This window comes from Serinus canaria, chromosome 8 (assembly GCF_022539315.1).
Source record: "Serinus canaria isolate serCan28SL12 chromosome 8, serCan2020, whole genome shotgun sequence".
NCBI classification, from domain to species: Eukaryota; Metazoa; Chordata; class Aves; order Passeriformes; family Fringillidae; genus Serinus; species Serinus canaria.
In genome coordinates, this window is record NC_066322.1 from 21,620,414 (window position 1) to 21,628,481 (window position 8,068).

Genomic DNA, 8,068 nt, shown 5'->3' on the forward strand with positions numbered 1-8,068 from the left:
AAAACACCTCTTCCTTTTCTAATGAGCAAATTTATACAGCAATTAATAAAATAAATTTGAGAGCTGCTATTTATTACAAGCAAATTAAAAATGCTCAGAGCAGACAGAAAGAGAATTTATCAAGAAAGACACTGCATCCAGTTTTCAAATGTAAGAACCCCTGACTGAGACGGCGGAGAAATATTCAGCTTTTTCTTTAACCAACCTTGGTCCATGTTATTAAACACTCCCCACACTGTTGATAAAAACCAGTGGCACAGGAGACCCCACACTGACTGTCCTGCCTCTTTTCCACCCCAAGCATGGCTCTGCTTTTGGGGAGGCTCCCAGCCGGATCCCACACTGCCAGGAGCATGTGTACGCCCGCTCTGCTGCCAGACACACAAAACCTCATTGCAGCCCCTTTGATTCTGTACTTTCTGTCCCTGCCTAGATAACTTTTCAGAAGCTGACAGAGCCTTTACAATTTAATTGGTGTTGACACCTTTTGAAGCAATGCCTTGAGGCGCCGAGGGTCATTGTCTACTTTATCCTGCTTTTCTGCGGCTGCCTCCATTTGGCTACCTTGCAGCCTGTGGTGCTGTGGTGGCCCCTGCACTCTTCATTCATGTTTGTACTTGTACTGAGTCCCGTTACAAGGACCCTTGTTAAACGCCCAGCAGGCAGCACTGAATAGAGATTTTGACTATCTGGGGTTTGAAGGCCTCTAGCAATAAGGGAGAAAGGCCTGTAAACACAAAAGTATCCCAGTAGCAGTGGGGCGTTAACGTAATCACACATTTATGCCACAGGACCTCAGGACCAAGCTCCTTACTGTCGATTCACTGGCTATTAAGCCTTGGTAATTAGGTGGTTTCCCGTGACTTTTCTTTCCTGGGATTCACCAAATATCATTTTCCATATGTCCCTTTTTTCCAGAGCAGCTATACACCCTCACACATTCAATAAGCCAGGCAGATGGTACCACGTACCAGGCTCTGAGCAGCCAAAGCCAATTCAGAACAAGAAAAAGGATTCAGCGTGGCATTCCCAAAGCTGTCCAGGAAACCTAGATCCAAAAATCACAGAGGTCACACAGCCTTGTGATGCCAAACACATCTCTCCAGGTTCAGCCCTGCAGTGCCTGAGATGTGAGAGATGTCTGGGCAGTCACATCCCTAAAACAGCACTAGCATAGAAGGCGAACAGGAGAGAACACTTTGAGAACCATCTTTTACTTCATAAACAACATTTAATATTAATTTCTCTGATGTTTTCCAGGTTTAAATAATTCTCACAAATTTTCTACTGAAAAGGCAAAGGACTCACTCACTTCTTTTGGACCTTAGTGCCAGTCATCTTGGGGCCACATCTCAGTAAAACTCAGCCTCAAGCACTGTATAAAGACAGTGAATGATTAAGACCATAACCAAATAAAATGGAAAATAATATTTCGGTTAAGTAAATATTTCAGTTAAGCAAGGTATTAAAGCATGGCCAGAATTACCTCAGTGGCAATTTCCTACTTGAAAAATTCCCTGCCCTCCCAAAAAAACAGTCTTGCTCATCAAATCCGATGGCTGAGCTTTGCATTTTCCAGCATTCTCTCTGCCACATTTCAGACTCTGCTTTTCCACAGTCTCTCTGAACTCCAGCACTTCACCTAGAGAGCTCTGACAAATGAGACCTGTAATTCCACTACAGTGCTGCCAAATCCTCCCACATTCAATATCATTTGGTCCTTTGCCATCTGGGGGATGCTTGTCCCTGTATCCACAATCCCATCAACCCCTTGCTTCCACTGTGGAAAAAAGCAAACAGAAACAGGCACCCGGGCACACCTGCATCCCATGGAAACTGGGATCTGACTCCAGATCTTTACTCCTTGATACCTCTCTTGTTAGCCTGCCATCACCCTCCCAGCCATTCTCCTTCCCTCTGTCCTGCTTGAAAGAAAGCTGCAGCTCTGGGCTCTGTATCTGAACCAGTACCACAATGATACATTTCCATTTGCCCAGCTAACCTGTGACCACGAGTGACCAAGATTCAGAACAAAAGCTTTTCCACACACAGACAAAACTGCATTCAACTACCATAAAGGACTTATCTGTCCCATGCTTTATGAAATCCCTTTGCATCTTTCCATGTGCTCCTCTGGCACAGTGCATGAGACATTATGGAAGTACCTCAAAGTCCAACAGTCAGGGCAAAAAACACCCTGTGTAGACACAATGGAAGAAAGGAACAGGCCTGGAGAGGCCAGGTTGGCCTGGCTATGAGCACACAAGACAGAGATGCCCACAAACCACCTCCAGTGACAGGTGTGCTCATTCAATGAGCTGAATGTAAATAATGTCAAGAACAGCTTCCAGCTCAACACACTTCAGGCAGCTCTGCCAGGAGAGGTTTCCTTTGGCTGACAGAGGCAAATGCAAAGATGAGCATCCCACCAACAGCATGAGCAGTGACACTTTGCTCCCAGGCAGCAGAGTAAGTCACTGGATGAGAGTAGGTTACACCCATCTGTGCATCTGCTTCCTTGGCCACTCTAGCTGAAGTTGTCACTTGCAATGATTAAACCAAAACCCTGACTCTTTCCTCATGGAGGCAAGGACTTTACAGAATCTATTGCAAGGTACAGGATATTATCTATGTACAGAAGCAGCCACGTGTCTGGTCAGGGGAGAGGCTAATCTCCCTTTTTCTGCGTGACCTTTGTGCCCTTCTATTTAAAAAACCTTAGTGAAGCTTGCCTTCCATTATTGCATTCAGACTCTTTCCAAGTCCCACTACTAGATACCCACCCATTCCAGAATCATGATGCTCATTTAGAATATTTGCTGTTTCCCTAATGACTCATTCAAAACAGCACAAAGCACAGGAACTGTTCCCTCAGATAGAAGAGTTTTCTGTTGTATGCTTATTTTGTTTCCAAAGGGTTATGGAGAAAACATTTATGTTATTTCTGAAATATTCAATAGCCCTCTTTTGTTGCTTTTTTCTTTGTTTGGTTTTGGTGATATTTTTCTAAATCTGTATTCTCTCTGAGATGGGCAGAGCATATTTTGTTCAAGGACTTTGACACACAGAAGCTGCTGAGCCAAAGGAATCCCCATGTATGCCCTTCCTCCAACACACTTCAGGTGGGAGCTCCCTCCCACACCTTCCACGCCTCAGCCACAGGCAGGCAGGAATGGCTATCCCTGCTCTTTTGAGAGCTAACAAGGAGGGGTTATGTTGAGGTACAGCCCACAGGCAGTAAGGCACAAAGGCTCCTCCAACATCTGCTACTCAGACTTGTATCCTTGGGGCTAAATAGTCATGCTGATTACAATGAGCTCCAAAATCTGCTCATTTTAGGGAGAAAAGAACTAAAAAAGCCTAACTACATTTACAAGGGGACTTTGCTCTCCTTTGGGTTAGATTTATATCTGTCCTGGTTGTTGTCCAGGAGTATACCTCTGATCTCCAGCTTTTAGGATGAAACTGTCCATCTGACTCTAGTTACCAAAAAAAGGCAATACTGATCCTACCAGGCGTCAGAGGGGAGATTACAAATGAGAGAAGGAGCCACCCCAGCTGATCAGATACACTTCTAAATCCTTTCCTTTCCGCATCCTGCATTTGCTCTTTATTAAAGCAAAAAATAATAATGCACTGTTTACATAGTGCACAGGGTAGCTGTAAAATTTAATTAATCACTGTAGCTTAGCTTGCTGAGATTTTTCAATGAAAACCACTATAAAATGTAATGCTTGCTATAAAGAAAACCCCTCAAAATTGCCTGACTTCCTGCTTTGGTATTGTACCTTCTGGGACCAGCGACAGGACACTGTTGACAGTCCTGATTCAGCAAATTACTTGGAGGTAAGCACATACCTAAGCCAGTGGACACCAAAGTGTGCGTTGATATGGTTGACTTGGGATGACTTAAATTGGTGCCCTATAGACTGGCTGCTTCTGCATTTCCTGCCCCCCTCCAAGGGAGTCTGAATTATAATGAATCTTTGCTTTCTCACTTCCAGATTTCCAAACACACAGTCAAAGCATGAGCCCCTGTTTAATAGTACCTTACTTCATGAATATCCCATAGGTCTGGATGAGTAGGTGCTGTACAGTGTGTTATTGTGAACAACAACTATGTTTAGGATTACTGACCTAGGAAAAGGAAGATTTCTGACTCCACCTTAGCCCTGTCCCTCCCCAGAATTTGCCTGGGATTTGCCCCAAGGTCTAACACAAGAATGCACATGGTGGTACAAAACATCAATGCTGTATCTCAACTGCCTCTTTTGTCTTCTGAGTAATTCAGTTTTATCACAGGAATACATATTCTTTCTAGCTGAAAATCCCTCCAGTTCTCCCTTCTTCTAAATCACATATGTCACAAGACAACAAATATTTTTTCCCCTTAATTTACATAAAGATTAGGACATAAGGATGGGCTGAACACACAATGTTTCCTCCCCCTGCAGGTACTATTTTCCCTGTTCCAATCTGAACAAAAACACCTCACGGGTTAATTTTTTCAGTTACAAAGAAAGGCAGAAAAGAAGAGGGCCCTTAGTGAGGTACAATAACGTGCAGGTTTTCTTGGATCAATTGCCAGCATTGACACTGCATCCTTCAGCTAGCAGTCTGTGATGAATGGTACCCTGTAGCATTGGAGAGAGCAACAGCAGCCAGGCAGCATGGGTGACTGCATGCCCTCCTAACTGGCTGATGAATCAGGAAACTCAGGAGAGACTCTGAGTGTGGGAGCTGGAGTGGTAAATGTTTTCATCTTTCTCTTTTATGATCTTCCCTTCTCCATTTATATAGGACATTTTAGAGATTGAGCTTTGTTACAAACTATTAGCCCAAGGCAGTGGGTTGGGAACGTGAGATCTCATGGAAAGACAGAGCACAAGAAAGTGTGAACAACTGGAACTACATGTGACATTAGTGGTTTGTTGTTGGAGGAATTTCTGTTTAGATTGTAGTTCAGACAGTTGCCTTGATGTAACAGGAATGAAAATCAGCACCCAATGTGCCTAGAGACAAACCACAGAACTGTCAAAAAATACTTGCCTTTTTATCTCCTAGAATCTTCAAAATAAAAATTCCCCCTTCACCCACAGCACAAAAAACACAGCTCAGCACTCACAGCACTGGACAGTACTAAAGGAAACAAGAAAAAACAACTGCCCCCAAGAGCACCAACATGAGACACTGGTGTATCCAACTGTCCACATTGTTCTCGCACACCCTGTGACACCAGAGACCCTAATTTCAAACAATCTCACCTCTGGTCATGGCCTTGAGCCAGGGAAGCACCCACGCAGATTGACCAAATTTCAATTTGGAATTCAGTTTGTGTTCTGCATTTTCTTCCACACAGTAGAGAAGAATACCAAGAAATTGGTAAATATATCATGACCCATATGTGAGCAAGGTTTTAACCTGTGCATGACAGTTTGTTCATCTGTGTTGCAGACTCAGCTCATCCTGGTGTAAACTCTCTGTTCCCCAGGAGCCACGGATCCACACAGGCCAAGGGTGTGGGCTGGTGCTTGCACACCACGCTGAGCTGAAAGCAACACCCTGTTTGTCAGGTGCTTAAAACACCCAGCTCCAGCAGAGCTTGTGCATGGAGGTTGTGCAATGGTTTCCCAGAAAACAAAAATACCTACACAGGTGCTCATTTAAATAGCTGTAGGCCCCCTGTGAGTGCCAGGAATTTCTCTGGCCTCTTAACTAACTACAGCTCTTAACTACCAAGATGAAAGAGTGGGCACAATGAGAAAAATATCTTTCTTGGCACTGTGTGCTTGGGATGGCCACACAGAGGCTCCTAGAAAACATATACACAAAAATCTACATGGAATGTCTGTAGAAGGAATGGAATACCTGGAGACACCCCAGGAAGATTTGATTTCTCTGATGGTATGGCAACCTCATTCAATTGTTTTAATTAAACTGAAAATTAGTAGTGATACAATGCTATGAGGTAAAATATTTCCTTGGATTTGGTACCATACATCAAGGTGGGAATTACTGTGGAACTGAGCTCATTCCATGAGCACGTTACAGAACTGTGTTAGATTGCTAATAAGTATTAAAGGAGCTCTAGTACTGACAAAAATTAAAATATTACAATATTAATTAAAAGCATTGTCTATAGATTGTTAAAAAAGCCATTTTTGTCCCTCTAATTCTGAGATGAGTTGTGAGATTTCCTTCCTGCCAAATAAATGGTTTGTTTTCCACATGAGGCAAACCAAACTGCATACTGGGAGAGCCCTGCAATGGAAATGGCTGAGGATCAGAATTCCCAGTTGTGAGGAACTGAGGGCTTTAACCAAAGGGAACTCTTGCTTCCTTATTATGTTAGTCAGTTCACAAAATATGAGACCATAAAAGAAAAGGGGAGTTCCCCTTGTTAAATATTTACCACTAAATCTCTGCAGGACTCCTACCATAAGGCAGAGAACAAGAGAAATCAAGTGTTTGTTTCCTGCTCCATGGTGTACATGATGCCTGCAGGATGGGACCAAAATCTTCACCCTGAAGGGAATGCTAAGGATGGAGCTGTCTTCTTCTGAGTACATCTTTGATGGGTGTAGTTTCCTCTCTTCTTTTGCTCTCCTTCATTATTAAATTACTTCATAGGAAAACTTGAGATCTGTGAACAAAGCTTTTAATGATGGGAAACTGAATGAAGCAAGGCCAGGTTGGATGGGGCTGTGAGCAACCTGGTCTAGTGGAAGGTGGAAGATGTCCTTCCACATGGCAGAGGAACTGGAACTAGATGATTTTTAAGATCCCTTCCAATACAAATCATTCTATGATTCTGTGAATGTTCACATTTAAATATAGAGTTTGATTTTAAAAAGCTTAGGCTACAATTAATTAATATACTAATGCAGCTTTATTTTCTAATAAATTTATTTTTGCAATGCTTTTTAGTTTGTTTTTTCAATATTTTTAGACCATATTTTGTCTGCCCTTGCTTATGGGAGTGGGAAATTTTGAGTCAACTGAACAAAAGTAATTTCCACATGAAATTGAATATGCATATTCTACTGAGGAAAAAAAAAGAGAAAACCTAACTAAGTCACAAAACCACAAGGAAAACCACCATTTTCACACTTAGGAAGAAAAGCATTTGAAAAATTGTGATAGTAAATCCCCAGGCAATGGAACAACCTCCAGAGTTGTCAGCAATTTAGGAGACGTTCAGTGATGGACTCTTGAGGGAGACAATCCTACATTAGAGATTATTTGACTGCACAGTCAAAAAAATCATACAGGAGATTCTTCCAGTCCATGAGGATTAATTACATACCTTACTATTCTACCTAAACAAGAAAAAATAACAAGGAAAAGTCTTCCTTGGTCAACCACACCCATCAGAACATTTTCCCATCACCTTCCTAACACTCAAAGAACCCACTGACCAACTGTGTTCATCCAGTGGAGCAGCAGCAAGGAGATGGAATGAAGACATCAGTGAAGACAACAGAGGACAACTGCAACATCCAGTGGCTTGGCCAGACAAATTGCAGGTCAGGCTGCCTTCAACAAGTCAGTATTCTGACTGGTGTGGGTCACTCCAAGTAAAGGTCATGTTTTGTTTATTTCTACTGGAAGAAGTGTTTGCAGAGGCCAACAGAAGAACCCAGCAAGAGTGATAAATGTTTTGATTACAGCTGTAAGTTGCTCTGACAACCATGGGAGACATTCCAGGAATGTTTGCCCATAACAAAGCCTAGACTTGTCTGGAATATATTGAAGTTTCCTATAGTTCAGGCACACCTCATATGTAAATAGTCTGTGTCACTGTTAATAGAAATACTAGAGAAACTTGTTCTCCAAACAAGGCCAAATAAGGTTACCAGAATTACTTCAGACAGGAGAATCAAGCTTTCCTATAATTCCAGTAGATGGTAAAATTCTGTGGCCTTTGGTCCTCAAAGTCTGGTCCCTGAAGTAAGTCACAATGCTGCAGCACTAGGGTGATGAAAATAGCTGTCAATGGTTGAGAATGGTTCAGCTCTGGAGTGTCCCAACAGCCACAACACACAAAAGTTCTGAGTTCACAACATAA